Genomic DNA, 18,432 nt, shown 5'->3' on the forward strand with positions numbered 1-18,432 from the left:
ACTCAGAACAGAAAAAAGGAAAAAATAGATATCACCTCCCATCTCCATGTTGGTACATTTTATCTGCACCCTCAACAAGGCCATTTATTTCTCAAATTCAAATGTGGGAATTTATAGCTCATGCTTGTCTTCTCTATAATTGCTTCCCTAGTACTGAGCACTATGCCTTGCAAATAGTATCTTCTCAATAAATGTTTATAGAATTCATGTTAAACATTGGTTCTTCACCTGTAATTATCTTCCTGGGCTGATTAGCTCTCCCCTTTCCATGGGCCCCCCAGCTAGGCTTCTACCACAGATATGCACCCCTCTGTGTTGACTCTGGGCTGCCCAGAGTTCCCTACCAGAAGCCCCACCTGGACATACCCTAACAGAATCATCTTGTGCTCTCTACTTTTTATGATGCACTTTCCCTGGCCACATTGTCTCGCCCTAAGTCCTAGCAAGCCTCTATTATGTAAGAAATAACTATTTTCTAAATTCTTTATGACCTTTCATGGATATTAATGCCGAAGGATTTTTCATGTAAGGGAGATGCAAAAGAAATCCTAAATAAATAAACAGCCATAGGAGTTAAGACATTAGGTACAGGCAGAAGAGAATGGGAGAAAACAATGTTAGGATCAAACTGAGCCTAGTGACATCACTTTCTACTCCTATCATCTGAAAAGTGTAGTGGGTAGCTCTTTCTAATGCTTATTTAGTGAGTTATACTTCTTTCGATCTTCTACTTTCCCCTGAAACATGTAATTTTCTTTTTCTTTTTGATGGATTGGTTGAAATCTCAGGCTGCTTCTTCCTTTAGATCTCTAACTACATACAACTTTTAGTGAATCAACAGAAAGGCCTTCCTACCCAATGTCTTTATTAACGTTGATGTTAAGAGTTTATCTTACATCCAGTCCTTGGAGCTGGGGTGCTATAAAAGATCAGGAAACAGATGAGAATGAAATGACACCAATCATAGAGATACAGTGTTGGAAAGTAGCAGTTTACTTTCTATTGGAAAATCGTTCCGGTTACCATGTGAGCTGGGCAAGCCATTACCTTCATTCATAGGCGAGAAAACCAAAGCCAGGGAGTTTAAAATTCTCTTTGTACTCCTCAGATATTTGCAATAAGAAAAACTGAGATAATTTACGTGAATATTTGAAAACTTTAAGGTAGTGTAATTGATTATTGGCTAAAGTATATGATGTCCTCTCCATAAAAGATGGGGAAGGGTTCAGTGTTAGCTTTCTAAATCATTGATTACTTTTTTTTGACACTAGATTTCATCAAAGCAAATTGGCCACAGTTACTTGTTGCTTAATCTATTTAGATTTACACAATGCTTGTATCTTCAATTGTTTTCCAAATTGCAAATTGGTCCAGCTCGTAACTATGAGAACTTACTATTTATACTGATGTGAATGCAAATAGTAATGACTGGAAAGGACATTTTTCTTCATGTTACAATTGCCTGCCAGGAGCTGAGAATTCAATAAAAGAAGTTGGATCTATGTCCCAGAGAGCTTTTTCTCCTTCTCCTTCTTCTTCTTCCCCTTCTTCTTCTTCTTTTTCTCCTTCTTCTTCCCTTTCTCCTCCTCCTCCTCCTCCTCCTCCTCCTCCTCCTCCTCCTCCTCCTCCTCCCCCTTCTTCTTTTGCAAGAGAGAGGGGAAAGGCGATGAGAAACATCAACTTGTAGTTGCAACTCTTTAGTTGTTCATTGATTGCTCCTCATATGTGCCTTAACTGGGGGCGTTAGCCAAGCCAGTGACCCCTTGCTCAAGCAAAAAAACAACCTTGGGCTTCAAGCCAGCAATCATGGAATCATGTTCATGATCTTATCTCAAGTTGGCAACCCTGTGCTCAAGCTGGTGATCCCACACTCAAATTGGATGAGCCCTCACTCAAGCTGAATGAGCCCACACTCAAGCCAGTGACTTCAGGGTTTTGAACCTGTGTCCTTAGCATCCCAGGTTGATGCTCTATCCATAGCGCCATTACCAGTCAGGCAAGGGAGGTGTTTCTTTATTTTGCAGATTAAATTTGGCCCACGTGTTATTTAAGCTTGTTGAGAAGATGGTGCTAGAATCTGAGGATTGTGCATACCAATATGTTCACAAAAGACCATCTGACTCCTATCCTCTGATAAGCTTAGCCACTTGAGGAAACACTCAGACTGCTCTTTTCTGAAGCCTATGCCACTTGCTATTTTTCATACACCTAACAGATCTTCTCATAATAATTTTCCTCATTTTAAATCCACAGCCTGTTATTGTCTCATTGTCTTAAACCGAAAATAAACACAGCCGCTTGCAAGGCTGTCCTTACAATATGCTCTCCCACTGTAAGCCTCCCACAGAGCAGATGAGTGTTTATGTGGGAGTTCACTTTTCTACAGGGTGGTATGAATAATATTATCTGTGGGTCTCACTGCTTCTGAATTTCTTCAATTCGACCACTGATTCTTTTTTATTTATGTTTATCTATTTGTATTTGCTGAGATGTAATTTCTCTACAATAAAATGCACAGATATTAAATGTTCAGTTTGATGATTTTGACAACAGTATGTACCATAAAGTATACACCCAGGAAATGACTATGCCAAACAGAATATTTCTATCATCCTAGAGAAACACTTGGTGCCCTTTTTCAGTTCATTTGTCTAAGATTTGTCTCTCTCCTTACCCTCGTCCTGTCCAGAAGCAACACTTTCTGATTTTTGCCATTAATTTTTTTACCTGCTTTTAGTCATTCTATTAACAGATTCCAACCGGTTAGTATATGCTGTTTTGTGTTTGTGTTTTGTTGCTCAGCGTAACATTATCAGTTTCATCCACGCTGTGTGTAAGTAGTTACGTTCTATGTTTTTGTTTAGAAGTACTTCACTCTGATTATACAGCAATTTTTCAATCCATTTCTTCATCAATAAGCATTTAGATTGTTTACAGTTTGGCATTTTTATGAATAAACTTTATATAAAGTGTTTGTATACAAAACATATGTTTTTATTTCTCTAATACTTACCTAAAATGTGATTTGCTGGGTCATATGGTGCCTATTTGTTTATGAGAAACTGATGAACAATTTTCAATTGTTTGAATGATTATGCATTCACTAGCATTGACAGTTGAGATTTCCAGTTTGTTGGCTGTTGTTCAGTTTTGGAAAAAAATTATTAGAAGAATGTGAATGCTGGTTGACTCAAGCCCTGGACACAGGCAATTAGAGTCTCCTTACCTCTTCCCTTGTCCTTGGAGTATGTGTTCTGCCCACTGTTCCCACACAGTGGGCCATTTTCAAAGAAATAGCCTTGAGAGTCCAATGTGTTGTTAAGACCATCTGAATACCAATAAAACTTCTATATAACTTTTAAGATTCTCATGAGCAGGTACTAAGTAAGATCTATTCATCTCTGTAGTCCCTCGTGACAAGCTTTCTAGGTAAATTCTCTTGCTTATTAAACCTGTCACTTCCCATTCTGAACTGAACTCAGTTTTGGTCTCTCCTTGTCTTCATATCTGGGGGCAAGTATGTGAACCAGCATTCATGTTTTAGCCAGAGTATTGTTATTGTTTATTGATTATAGACACTTTAATAGTGTGGAATTGCATTTTATTGTTGTTTATTTTGCATTTCTTTGATGACTAATGATGTGGAGCAACTTTTCATGTGTTCATGTGTTTATTGGCCATTCCTGTATTATCTTTTTAAAATATCTGTTTAAATTGTTGCCCATTTTAATGTGTCTTTTATTGTTGATTTGTGAAGTTTTTTATATAATCTGAATACAAGTCCTATGTCAGATACATGTATTGTCATTAAATTGTCCCATTCTGTGGTTTGTTATTTTTCTCTCAAAAAAGTTTTTAGATGACCAGAAAATTTTAATTTTGGAGAAGTCAAAATTATTATTATTTTTGTGTGTGGTTAGTATTTTGTAACTTACCTATGAAATATTTTTTTAATTGAAGGTCACAAAGGTATTCTTCGTTTTCTTCTGGATGGTTTGTGTTTCCATCTTTTATGTTTAGGTCTATAATCATTAAAATTAATTATACTTAACTTAGTTGGAATCTATTTCAAGTCTATTATTTTTATATCAATGGTTCATTGTTCTAGTACTATTCATTGAAAAAACTATCCTGTTTCCACTGAACTGATTTGGTTCTTTTATAGGAATCAAGTAATAACATTATTGGCGTATCTGGACTCTATTGTCGTCCTTAGATTAACTTGTCTAAAACATGCTGATACAACACTGTTTTGATTCCTATGGCTTTGTAATAAGTCATAAAATTGAGTATTAAAATTCTCTAACATTGTTGTTTTTTGACATGGTGTTGGCTCAATACCGAATTTTGATTGGAATTGCATTGAATCTAAAGATCATTTTGAGGATAATGAACATTTTGACAATACTGAGTCATCTAATATATGAAATAATATATCTCTTTATTCCTGAAAGATTTATTTTCTGGTAGCAATATTTGACAGTTTTCAGTGTAGAGATCATAAACATTCTTTATTATATTTATTTGAAAGTGTTCAATGTTCTTTAATGATATTACAAACAGTATTGTTTTGAAAACTTAACTCCCAGTTGTGTTTTGTCAATATAAATATGTCAATTTTATTTAATATGGCTTTTTTATTCTGTTTACATGCTCAAGTTTTGTATAGTGTTAAGAAATGCTTTTGTAATTAAATTCCATAATGTGTTGCATCTATGCAATAATTTCATCAGAGGTTAAAGATAATTTCACTTCTTTTTGATCTTAATGACATTTATATCTTAACTTGTCTTATTGTACTAGCTAGAACCTAGAAACAAAGTAGACATCTTTGTCTTAGTCTCAATCCTAAAAGAAAATTGTTGATTATTTTACTATTACCAATGATATTAAATGTAAATTTCTCATCATTACACTATATAAAAATATTCTTTTTTAATCTTTAGTTGGTTGGGTTTTTATTATGAATGATAATTAAATTTAGCCATATGTTTTTTGCTTCATTACTTCTGAAGATCACAATCTCCTTTATTCTTCTAGTGTGGTGATTTACCTTGATTAATTTTTGAATGTTAAACTAAAAAAATATTCCAGTGATACATCTCATTGATCATGATATATTAGCTTTTCAATAATTGTTGAGATTTATTTTCTATTACTTAATTAAAGATATCTATCAGCAAGTTTCTTTCCTCCTATTGGTATTAGAATTATACTTGTCTTGTTAAATAAGTCAGAAACTGTATTCCTTCCATCTTTCTTTTCTAAGTTTGTATAATATTAGTATTATTTCAATAAAATTTAATTAAATTGTCACTTGAGAACATTCTTTATATACACATGATTTTTCAAAAATATTGAAACTCCTTGAAAGTCGAGCACATTATGGTGAATGTTCAACATACATTAAACAATTATTCTTAAGTTAATGGGTGTGGTCTTCTATGATTATCAACTAGATCTAAGTAGTTGATCGTAATGTTCAAATTTTCTATATTTTTATTTTTATTTGTGTCTAATTGTCTTATCAGTTATTCAAAGAGTAATGTTAAAAATCTCTAAGTAATATTTTGGATTGACCTATCTCTTTTCAGCTTTGTCAGTTTTGCTTTATTGCTTTTAAAGCTCTATTATTTGGTGCATCAAAAATTATGGCTTTTATTTCTTCTTGATGAAACTCTTCATTACTATTATAGAAAGTCCCTTTTTATGTCTGGTAGTATTTTTTGTCTTGATTTGTTTTGTTTAGAATTGTACATATTTTTCCACTCCATTATTTTCAACTTATGTCTCTCATATAAAGAGTGTTTACTATAAATAGCTTATAATTGATTATTATATTTTTATTTTCTGTCAATCTCTGACTTTTAAAAGTGATTAGGGCCTTAATATTATTGTAGGTTTTGATACAGTTAAATTTCAATCTACTTCTTAATATTTATTTTATATTTGTCTATCTGTTTTTGTTTCTCTATAACATCTTTCATCTTTTTGGTGAAATAATTTTTTTTATTCTAGTTACTCCTTCAATAGTATGAATTTCTTAGCCATGCATACTTTTGTTGCTTTAGATGTTGTTTCTTGTTTCTACATTATCTATAGACAACATTTTATGTTATTACATTTACTTTAAACAGTTAATGGCTTTTTTTTTTCAGAGACAGAGAGAGAGTCAGAGAGAGGGATAGATAGGGACAGACAGACAGGAACAGAGAGAGATGAGAAGCATCAATCATTAGTTTTTCATTGTAACACCTTAGTTGTTCATTGATTGCTTTCTCATATGTGCCTTGACCGTGGGGTTACAGTAGACTGAGTAAACCCCTGCTCAAGCCAATGACCTTGGGTCCAAGATGGTGAGCTTTGCTCAAACCAGATGAGCCTATGCTCAAGCTGGTGACCTCAGGGTCTTGAACCTGGGTCCTCCGCATCCCAGTCCGACGCTCTATTCACAGAGCCACTGCCTGGTCAAAGCCAGTTAATGACTTTATAAAGAAATTTAAGAGTGTAGATATAAGTATTTATCTATGTAAATATCAATGCATCATATTATCTATGTATCTATCAATCTATGAATCTGCATATAAATGTATGTATCTATCCATCTATCTATCTGTCTATCACTATCCATACACAGGAAGAATGATGTTTTCTATTTACCACATGTATACTAGTTTTCTTTATTACTTTCCCCAAATCTAAACTTCCACCTGTTATTCCTTCCTTTGGCCTTGGAGATGTCTTTTAGCATTTCCTATAGTACAGCACTACTGGAGACAAATTTGTCCACTATTGGCTTTCTGAACATGTTTTTATTTAGCTTAGTTTTTTTTTTTTAATTTTTCTGAAGTTGGAAATGGGGAAGCAGTCAGACAGACTCCCGCATGCGCCTGACCGGGATCCACCCGGCATGCCCACCAGGGGGCGATGCTCTGCCCATCTGGGGTGTTGCTCTGTTGCAACCAGAGCCATTCTAGCGCCTGAGGCAGAGGCCATAGAGCCATCCTCAGTGCCTGGGCCAACTTTGCTCCAATGGAGCCTTGGTTGTGGGAGGGGAAGAGAGAGACAGAGAGGAAGGTGAGGGGGAGGGGTGGAGAAGCAGATGGGCACTTCTCCTGTGTGCCCTGGATGGGAATTGAACCCCGGACTCCTGCACGCCAGGCCAATGCTCTACCACCAAGCCAACCGGCCAGGGCCTAGCTTAGTTTTTGAAATACATTTTTACTGCTCATAAAATTTTGGTTAGGAAAATTCTCTAGTACCTAAGAGATGTTATTTTTTTTTCTGTCCTCCATGACTTCTGATAAACTATCCAATCATATATATCTTTTTTCACTGTATAAAATGTTTCCTTTTGATGTTTTTTCAAATTTTCTTTTACCTTATCTTTTTATGTTTTTGCAATATAGCTGTGATAGTCCTAAGTGTCCTTTTTATGAAGATTATAGAGTTTATAATCATTGTGTCTATAATCTTCATAAAACATTAAAGTGGTTAAGTCTTTTGCTGACAGACATGAAATTTCTGGTGGATTACAAGTGAAAAAAGGCTCTCTATACTGTTTTTTACAGTGCCTGTACCAATTTACATTCTCACCAGCAGTACATAAGGATTCCCTTTTCTTCACATCCTAACCAACACTCATGATCTCACTTTTTTATTAGTCATTCTGTGAGGCGATAGCTCACTGTAGTTTAATTTGCATTTCCCTGATGACTACATGCTCAACTTTTTAATAAAGTTCAAAAATCTATGGGTTTTGTAGCTTATGTGGCTTGTGGTACATCTTTTTGTTTGATTAGTTTTTCATTCTGTAAAAAAGCAGAAGCCTGGTGAGTAGTTCTTATTTAGTACATACTACGCCATTTCTTTTACTCTTATGAGCCGATTTTTACTACATTTAGTTAAATAAATAAGTATATCTGACTTACAAGATCATTTTACAGAACTGTGAATATATTTTATGACCCTGGATATTAAACACAGTCAAGGAAACACATAAATATGTAAATTTAAAAAAAATATTGTGATTTTTTTAAAGTTAATAGCTTTTACATGGCTGTGGACTAGGTGTCTGTTTTAGTACCACAAACCAAGTTTTAAATAACAGTAGCCAGAATTCTGTGATTCCATGCCAACATTTAATTTGCACTATATGATGAGGTTGTCAAGGTACCCATCTCCAGGGTGCTTTAGGGACTGTCATGAAGTCATTTCATGTCTCATCTTGTCTCATAATCCCTATGAGGTTAGAAGTGGGAGGACATTATCATTTTTTCCTACTGCTGAGAAGCAAAATAAAGTCACAAAAGTGTCAGGTGTTTGTGTCCAAGCTTGTATACTAGTCAATCAAAATCAGCAGATGAAGGAAATTATAGGAGGACAACCAAGATCTATCCTGGTCAGTCAACACCTAATTCCTACAAGACAAAATTGTCTATTTAATTTTTAAAGGTCTCTTGAGACAGTGATGGTCTGCTATGGTATTTAATAACCTTTAGATCAAGGATATTAGGTATGTTTGACTAAACTCTGACAATCTTCCCATGGGCTCAAGATGAAGCTTAGGAAACAAACTTAAGTTGAAGTCAATTGTTAGTTTCACGCATACTTTAGTACCAAAAAATGGTAATGATATATCCAAGTTCTCTTTTCTTTCATGCTTATATCTCCCAATATACTGTAGTTCAAATTTATTAATGTTTATTTGAAAATTCTTTTACACAGATCAGAGAATTTTTGTATTCATTAGTATTATCTACCGTTTTTCAAGCATTCCTCTAAAAGCTTAAATATCTTATTTTATTTAACTTTTACTAAAGCTATAAAATATTACCTGATTTAATTTTCACAAAAATTATCTAAGGTAGAAGCAGAGATATAGATGGTCTTGACCACACAACTTGTGAGTAGTGATACAAGTACATGGTACATGTTTGTATGATTGCACTGCCTTCACTTTTTACCCATTCTGCAAACACGTTTTTCCTATACTTTGTAATAATTTTTCAAATCAATTTTAGAAATAATTCTTTATAGACAAAAGGACTTATTACAGGCTTTTATTAAATCATATGTATCTTTGACGCAGTTAGAATTTGACTATATAGATATATTACATATATAGATAATAGATGATAGATAGATAGATGATGATAGATAGATAGATAGATAGATAGATAGATAGATAGATAGATAGATAGATAGAAAGAAAGATAGATAGATAGATAGATAGATAGATAGATAGATAGATAGATAGATAGATGATAGATAGATTTGATCTACACTCTATTTTTGGGAAAACATGCATCATGCAAAGTGCAACCATACCTTAAATAGTTATTTCTGGTTTTAGTCCTTATTTTACATAAGATGATTAAATTTTGGAACAAAGATCAGATTTTTGTTTCCACAAGGGTTAAGAAAATAGTAAGTAGTTGTCATGTTTTCAAATTGGTACATTTCACCTAAAATGAGGAACTTCCAGTTCCTTTTGAGTAATCAGAAGACTGAACACTTGGCTACCATTGTCACAAAGCACAGAGCAACAAAAGCTTTTGGAGAGAGCACAGACTCTTTTTCTTGACTTGCTTTGTCCTTCAATGCATTGAGTTTTCAATATTTTTAACAAAAGGACATTTTAATCAAAGTTTATGCTAGTTGCAAGCTAACACATGGCAAAATTAGAGCTTCCACTGGCAAAGTGGGCAAAACCCTTCATTTTTAAAGAATAATGTGAACAAGCATCTACAAAGTACTGTTTGTTTTTGCATTAAGCCTTTTGCTGTTCTTAGAGTTCAGGCTACTTGGTTGCCTTGTGAAGCAACTTTCTGATTCAGTCTAGAGAACTGGGGGTTGGGTAGTTTACATGGCTTTTTGGAAGTCTTCTTTCAGCTTTCTAAATATTAAGTAGAAGAACTCAGGCTTTTTAATGTATAGAAATTTTTAATAAACATTATTAATTCTATTATATCACACAAAGACAAAAGCAATGACAATGTTCAAAATCATTAAAATGCAACTATATAAGGATATTTTAAAAAATATACTATGTTTATTTTTAAATCTATCTATCTGTTTTCCAGTGTGATGTTATATTGTTATTTTCTACACCAGTATAGAATTTTTTTAATGTTAAATTTTATATTACATGTTGGATATCTATTTATCTATCTCATATACTTTCATTTTGGATGTACAAAGAGATATACTTGAGAAGCCAAATTCTAGCCTAGTTATGAACAGAGGCACTCCCTGAGTTAGCTAGCAGTGGGGCACAGAAACAAGGAAGGGAGTGAAGATTTGGGTATAGAAGCAGGAGAAAATTATCAAGCTAAGGCTGGTCTAACAAGCATTACTTTTATCTTATCCTTCAGGTGATGAAGAGTGACTTATAGCTACAAACAAGGAATTGACCTGATAAAAATTTTGTATTCAAAAATTAGTTTTATGACATGTCACTGAAGAAAATGTTTACAAGAAAGATGAATAAAATGGCAACAACCTGGAGGTCACTATAAACCTTACTTAATGCTTTGTTGACAAATGGCAGGTCTAGAGTCCAGACAGAATTCAGAGGCATGATTAACTAGATGTGTAATGATAGAAGGAAGAAATGAGGGCAAGAAAGAAAATGTGGGGAATCCCAATCTGTATATCTGAATGAAGTATTTATATTTTAAATGACAATGTGAATCCAAGATGAAGTAGATGCAGAATGTTTTCTACATATCTAGGCAACTAAGCAATTATTTAAACATCAAAAGTGATGCAATTTTCAATCAGAAACAATTTTTTAAAAACCATTTGGAAAAACATATCTTTTTTCTTTGTGTGTATTTCTTTGTCTTCCTTGCCTGGAATTCAGCCACATAATGGTCACCTACAAAACGTTTGTTAATCAAATTCTTCCTTCTTCATTCTCCAGTATCCAGTGCTGAGATTAAGCTTCATTATAGAAAGAATAATCAATATTTCATAGTACCTTTCACCTGAGGCTATGAAATGTAATGACAATCAAATATTTTTGTTCTTTTTAAAATTGGGAATAAATCAATATTACTCATTTTCCCCACTGCCATTTAAGTGTAGTTCATTAACTATTTATGCAGATGATTTAATCGCAGCAAGGAACATTTCAATGCCATTGACCTTCTCCTCTTGGGTGCTTAGTTTTCTAGCACTCTAAATTGACACATGTGGTAAATGAAGTTTATAATAAAAAGAAACCCTTTCCCCCAGATCTTTACTAAGTAATTACTCTATTTTAAAACATTTAAGTGAATGTATTTTATAGTTAAAAAATATATAATTTCATAGGCTTGGCTTTAGATAGTACAGCCAGACCTATTTGTATGGGAAAACTGAAGGTAAGTGATTCCAGTTGCTTCGTGACCAGCCTAAGTTTATTCCCTAGTTGGCAGTCAAGTTCAAAGGAGAAATCTAGATCTGACTCATTCAGACTTTTTATTCTATATTTCCCTTTACATACACAAATGATTCTGAAACCTCACCGTGAAACTGGCCATCCACTGTGAGGTCTTTGTCCACAATTACAACTGACAGATGCATAAGGATTTTATTCAGCTGTTGAGACGCATCCAAGTTCCCTGGGTACTTGTTGGTAGTTGGGATTCTGAACTCTTTTATTACTTTAAATATTCTAAGCCATGATAAGCTGTAGAGGTGAACTAAATATCAGATTTTCTGTTGTGATTGAAATGTCAATTTTATTTTATTTAGGTTCTTTCGGCAGATTTGATATATCCGATACCTAAAATATGGCAAGGCAATATATTTAACTAATCCATTTTGCTTTGTAAATGGAAATCTTTCATAATATGGAGTCTTTGACATATAGAGAACAGACTGATGGTGACCAGAGGAATGGGAGCTGGGGGGGGGGGGGTTGGTGAAAAGGTGAAGGAATTGAGAAATACAGATTGGTAGTTAGAAAATAATCATGGGGATGTAAAGTACAGCATAGGAAATATGGTCGATAATATTGTAATAACTATATATAATGCCAGATGGGTATAGGAAATATTGGGGAGAATACTTTATAAAATATATGATTGTCTAACTACTATTCAGTACACCTGAAACTAAAACATAATAACATTACATGTCAACTGTAATTGAAAAATGAAAACTTAAAAATCTATGCTACAGGTTGGGTGAGATAAAAATGTTCAGATCTGTTTTCATCTGATGCCCAGTTGGTTAACCTTGATCCAATAGCTTCTATATCAGGGAAAAAAATCATTTAATCTTTATTTAATACATATTTATTGGGTTGTTTCTATATGCCAGAGACTATATGAGCATTAAAAAGTGGATAAAAAAGGTTTTTCATATGAATATCATGATTTCAAAAATAATATATGTAAATTCTGTGACCCTGCCTATACCATAGTTTTTTGGTCAACTAAATCAAAGAGGAGGCCTCAGACCTGCCTTTGATAAGTCCCCTCTCTAACAACTCAATTCCACAGCTGTAGCCACAGCGGAGGCCGGGACATTGCAGAAAGGATTCATGGTGCTGGGGCACCAGAGGGCGTGGGAAGGCTGGTCAGAACCCAGACAGCTTCTGGTTACATGGAAGTAATACGCTGCTGATCAGTGATGACAAGAGAGGAAATATAGGCAGACGCCAGTTAAAATGCAATTAGATGTTTGTGTTTTAAAGTATGTTTGGTAAAGATTGCCAGAGGGTGGCCATGGTTCTTTAATTATACAGACAGAAATCTTTAGACATAAAATGGCCCCAGGCTACGTTAAAGGGTGTGATAGTTCTGTAACAAATTGTCAGACGATGTCTCAAAGGAAAACTTATCTTTCATTGTTCCTAAAAAGATAGATTTTAAGTAATTGCTTTTTTCTTTGTGTGTGTGTGTGTGTGTGTGTGAGAGAGAGAGAGAGAGAGAGAGAGAGAGAGAGAGAGAGAGAGTCTCAGTCTCAGGGGTCCTCTTTCAGTGCCATTTCAGGAAGCTGCTCCCTTTGACACGCCTTCACATTATGGGTGTCCCCTCAGACCCGGGCATTTATAAGGTGCACTTGTCATTTATGAATTTTGGGGTACACCTTTCTCCCTGTCAAATGGACTATTGGGTCTGTCATAGGATCCTCTCAAGAAAATGACTCTAAAGCATTTTATCTTTTAAAATCTAGTTTTGTTAATATAATATATTAGAATAAAACTATCAGATTCTGCACCAGTAAACTGCAGTGCCTGCTAAGGAGGAGGGATAAAATATAGCATCTGTTTACATTAAAAAGTAAAAATAAAAGAGAGAGAGAGAGAGAGAGGCATATTTGGGGTCTATATGATTTTCTTTTGGTGTCTACCTTCTAGCTCAGTCACTAGCCCAGCATACCCAGTGGATTTTGTCTTGCCCATGATGTGTAGATTGCTGCCCGAGTAAATTCCTAAGCAGTGGTAGTTGTACATGCATGCTAGCGAATGTCCCTGAACATTTATTTGCCTGGCAACGCAATGTTTTCTGTTTCGGTCATACCTTTATTCAGGATGCCAGCCCTGCTTTAGTTAAGAAGTTTATTGTAGGCAGTGGTGTCCTGCCTGGAGTGAGTTCAGAGGCCAGCTAGGCAGGTGGGCCCCCACCCCAAAGGCAAGGCAGGGAGCTGGGACCACCCCATGGTGATGCTGCCACTGCCATTGCCTCTGTAAGGGAGCACCCCAGCCTGCTGCCCAGAAAGACTGAACAGTTGACGCTTCCTGCTTGTCAAACTCTAACCTCTCCCAAATGTGCACCATTTCCGCTTGATGTCACCATGTAGAAGGGACTGAAAGGGACTTGGTGACAGATTCAGACCATGTGTGAGGACTGTTCCATCTGGAAGCTTGCCTGAAATATTGGGAATCTGGTTGGAAGGCCCTCTGCTCATCTGATCTGGCTGCTAACTCATCAGCCCCCGGACATGCCGCTGGCTAGCCTGCCTTCCCCTTCTTGCCTACTTTAGGAATCCCTCCTTCTATTTCTTTTGTTGTATTCAAATCCTAACTTCTTTTAACACCTCACTCAAATCCTCTCTCTGGATCTTAGATGACTGCAGCTGACAATGACCATGGCTGCCTCCTACATCTCTCAGATCTTAGTATATGTCCTGGGGACAGCCAACTGTTGACCCATGATCAATGTGGTTCCTTTGAGTGCTGTGCTTGCCTTATTGTCTCCATATCCAAGAATTAGCTGTTGTGGTGATAGTGGTAATACTAGTAGCAGTACTAGTAGAAGTAGTAGAAGTAGTAGAAGAAGGTATCAGAAACAAAATATACTGACAGTAAACGTCTTTATAGTAATTAACTTCTAGATACAAAGATAAAGATATTAAAATGAAATACAAAAAAAAGAGAAGTTGATTGTTTCCTAATGACAGATTACAATACATAGCATTAATTGTCATAAACCAAAACATCCATATTTAGTGATAGCCTTCTTGTTGGCACGTGACTCAACTCAGTCAAGAGAGCAACACTAATACTTCAAATTGTAGGCACTTCAATAGTCCTTGCAAAAAGCAGTTTATGTTAAATGGGACTTTTTGATAGTATTCTTCAAATCACCACACAGAAGAGATGGCCTTTTCTATTAACTTACTGGCTACTCTTTCCTGATATGCTCATCTTTATCATAGAAACATAAAACCGTATCCTTACCATTTGTTTCAAGCTGACCATTTATTTGCATGAAATTTATAAGTAAAACAACAACAAAATCCCGCAACAACAACTACAGACCCCAACCTTCTAGTAGCTACAGCTCTGATGAGGATATCACAAAAATCCGTCCTTTGTTTTACCACTTACAAAGCACTGTCACATAGATGAACTCAGTTGAGCCTCACAGGAGACTTGCAGGATGGCAGGACATGCATAAGGATCTCCACTTTGCAGATATGCAAATAAAAGTTCAACAATTTTAAGCCACTTTCTTACGGCCAGTAACTCTTAACTGGCAGAACTGTTACTTAAGCTCAAGTGTACTGGCTTTAAAATATCTGAGATTCCCATGAACCATATGGCCTCTTCTGAGGCACTAAAATTCTTGTCCAAGAGGTGCATTCCTCATTGTGATCTCAAACCATGAAACCTCAGAGAAAGCCTTTTTTCTTCCCATTATTTCTTTTGTCTTTGTTGTCCTCTCACCGGTCCTAGATCTCCCTTTTCCTTTTTGCTGTAGCATGAATCACCTTTTACTATCTTTCTAATGATTATGGTGTGTTTTCCCTCCCTCATGTTTCTTAAGGGCAGGGCTATTTTTTACTGTTTGTATTTTGGTCATGGTGTTTGGTCAAGCACCTAAAATAGGGGCCAACAAACTATTGTCTGCATTCAGTTTTTGAATGACTTACCAAACGAGGAATTATTTTTACATTGTTAAAAGACTGTTAAAAACACGTTAGAAGAATATGTGACAGAGACCATATGTGTCTCACATTGCCTAAAATATTTACTCTCTGGCTCTTTATAGAAAAAAAGTTTGCTGGCTCCCAGCCTAGAAATTAGCCCACACACAACAGCAAGCTCCACATGGTTACTGAATAAATATGTACATTCAAACATGTATGTTGAAACGGGTCTACATCTCTGGAATTAATTGCTGGCATGATGACCCATCCAAATGAGAGAACCTGGACTCCTTGTCCCCCCACTTTGAGCCATTGGCATCTGGTAAACATGACAGTGTTTGCTGCCCGTTGTTATTTCATCTCCATAGCACAGATGTAGGTTAGGCATCTCAAAATCAGGAGCTATTCATCAGCCAGTGGAGAATATTCATTGTTATTTGGGCTGTCAGTGTAATTAGCTCATCTTTTAGAAGCCTTTGCACTAAGGCTTGTTTGTTATTGGAGACTTTGCCTCATCACCACCATTCACATGCATATTAGTGTTTCAAAGAGCATGTTGCTATTTTGATTTTTCTTAGGAGTTAAGATAAAATATCAAATATCTTTCTCGTTTTCCTCTCACAGCCCTTGAAGACAAAGCCCTTTGGTTGGCATGTAGCTAATGGCCAATATTCCACAGAGCCTTTGATAATGGCCCAGATAAGAGTGAAGAGCAGCCATGCACAAAGTACACTATAATAAGGTCACTAAAGCTGTAAATTACCGGTTTTCATCCTTAGATATGTCTTGCAGTGGCCTGGGAGAGTTGCGCTTCATTAAATGTGAAAAGTCACAACTCAAGCTAAATCTCTCTCGAGATATTAAATGCTGAACGTATGCAATTACACCAAATGATGCTCCCCATTTGAACAGCCTAAGCTTGTTGTTAATACTGTTATCTCAATTTCTTCCCCATGTTTCCTCTGTCCTCCCTGTCCTCTTCCTCTCACCCGCCATGCCCCCCCCCCCTTACAAATAGCATGTGAAATACCAACCAGGGCCCTGGTGCAGGGTTGCTGGCTGTTCCTTGCATCTTACTGTTGATTTCCACGTGTTTTTTTTTTGAACCAAACCCTTCCTCTATCATTCACAGCAGCCTTCCCTGGCTACGTTTTAATTAATTCCGTATGGTATAACGACCATAATTTGGCCCAAAATAAAAGTGAGCCTGAGTTAATGTTATTATTAGAAAGATTTAATGTACAGAGGCAATCAGGAAGTTCTTCTGGAAGTATTGCAGAGCGTGAAGAGAAAAAGAAGGAACTGGAGCCAAAGTCTCATTTATCGTACTAACAAATGTGTGAACATAAGGTCTTGGGTGCGTTCTCCCCTGAGTCCCTTCCTTGACTGCATCTTCCAGTGAGTTCTATCGAACATCAGCACAATCTATGTTGTTATTATTTCATGGCTGGTACTGACCCCAGACTCACAAAATCCAAGGCTGAAGGGGCAGAGAGGGAAAACTTCCACGTCAATTTGGTGATCTGCTTTGATTAAACTGGGTGCATTTTCCTAGTAATGCTCTCTTCTGTCATAATATGTTTTTCTTATAATTTCTCTTCAAAATGAGATGATCAAAGGCCAAAGTTGTGATGCTATGTACATTTAGAAGTGTTCTGCTTGTTTTTTCTTTTTTGTTTTTTCATTGTTTTATCTCTTAAAGCTAGCCCACACCTCTGGGTGTGCTTTTTCTCATTCCACTTTTATAGTTACAAAGCATCCTCTTGACTCTGGGCAGAATTCTGTCTCCAAACTGTTTTCTAGGTTGACATTGGTCAACAAAACTATACAGGTTTCAGGTGCCCAATTCTACAACACATCATCCGTGTATTGTACTGTGTGTTCACCACCCCAAGTCAAGTCTCTGTCCACCACCATTTATCCCCTCCTGTATCATTGTTCATATTCCCTCACTACCCCTCCCTCCAGAAATCACCACACTGTTGTCTATGTCCATGAGTTTCTCCCTCTCTCTCTTTTTCCATTTTTGCCCAATCCCTCCATCCCTGATACACCAAAGTTGCAGGTTTGATACCCAGTTGGGGCACATATAAGAATCAACCAATGAATGCATAAAAAAGCAATATAACAAATCAATGGTTCTCTCTCTCTCTCTCTCCCTCTCCTTCTTCTTCTCTCTTTAAAATCAATAAAAAAATACTAATGTAATCACAAAAATCTTGATTTGACTTGTCTTGAGTTTCCCAAGTCTGTTGTTTTTGTTTTCTCATCTTAATTAATTGTATTGATATATCTCTGTTACAAATATTCTAAGTGTTATACTTCTTTCATATGCACTCTCTTTCTGCCCCCAGCACTCCATTAGCATGCCCTCTAAAATATGCCTGAGATAGTATCTCTTCTTGTCATATCTATTGCTAACCCTGGTCCTGACCAACTTTATTTCTTATCTGGATTATGGCAGCAGCTTTCTAACTGGCCTTGTAACCAATATTGCACCCCCACTGCTCACCCAAACAGCTAACCTTCTAAGCACTTCCCATTGTGTCAGGAAACATCCAAACTCCCTGTCCAGGGCTGACAAGCTTTCTCTGGCTTCAGTGCATTGAAGCCAGCCACTCTAGCCTTCTTCTTGCCCCATGCCTTATGATTCATAGCACTTCACTTGTTTTACCCTTTTTTTATACTATCTACTTCTATTCATTTATGCTTCAATAAAAATGCCATTTCCTCTGAGAAAACTTTTTTGACATCATGAATTGCTGCTCTAATGCTTTTTCTTCATTGCACTCTTTGCTCTCTGAACTGACAGCTCATTGGATAGTTTGCATATGTGTAGTTTAACCCTTCCTTTCAGAATGTAAAGTGCAGAAAGGCAGAGATGTTTTTTCTTATTTATGCTGCATCATCAGCTTTAGGATTGTGCCTAGTCAATGCATGGCATGCAACCATACAAGCTGAAGGGCTACATGAATAGAACAAGTGATAGTAACACATTCTGAATATTTTCTCTATCCTGGGCACTGTGCTTAGGACTTTACATAGTTATCCTGTAATATAGTG

Source organism: Saccopteryx leptura, chromosome 4, assembly GCF_036850995.1.
Source record: "Saccopteryx leptura isolate mSacLep1 chromosome 4, mSacLep1_pri_phased_curated, whole genome shotgun sequence".
NCBI classification, from domain to species: Eukaryota; Metazoa; Chordata; class Mammalia; order Chiroptera; family Emballonuridae; genus Saccopteryx; species Saccopteryx leptura.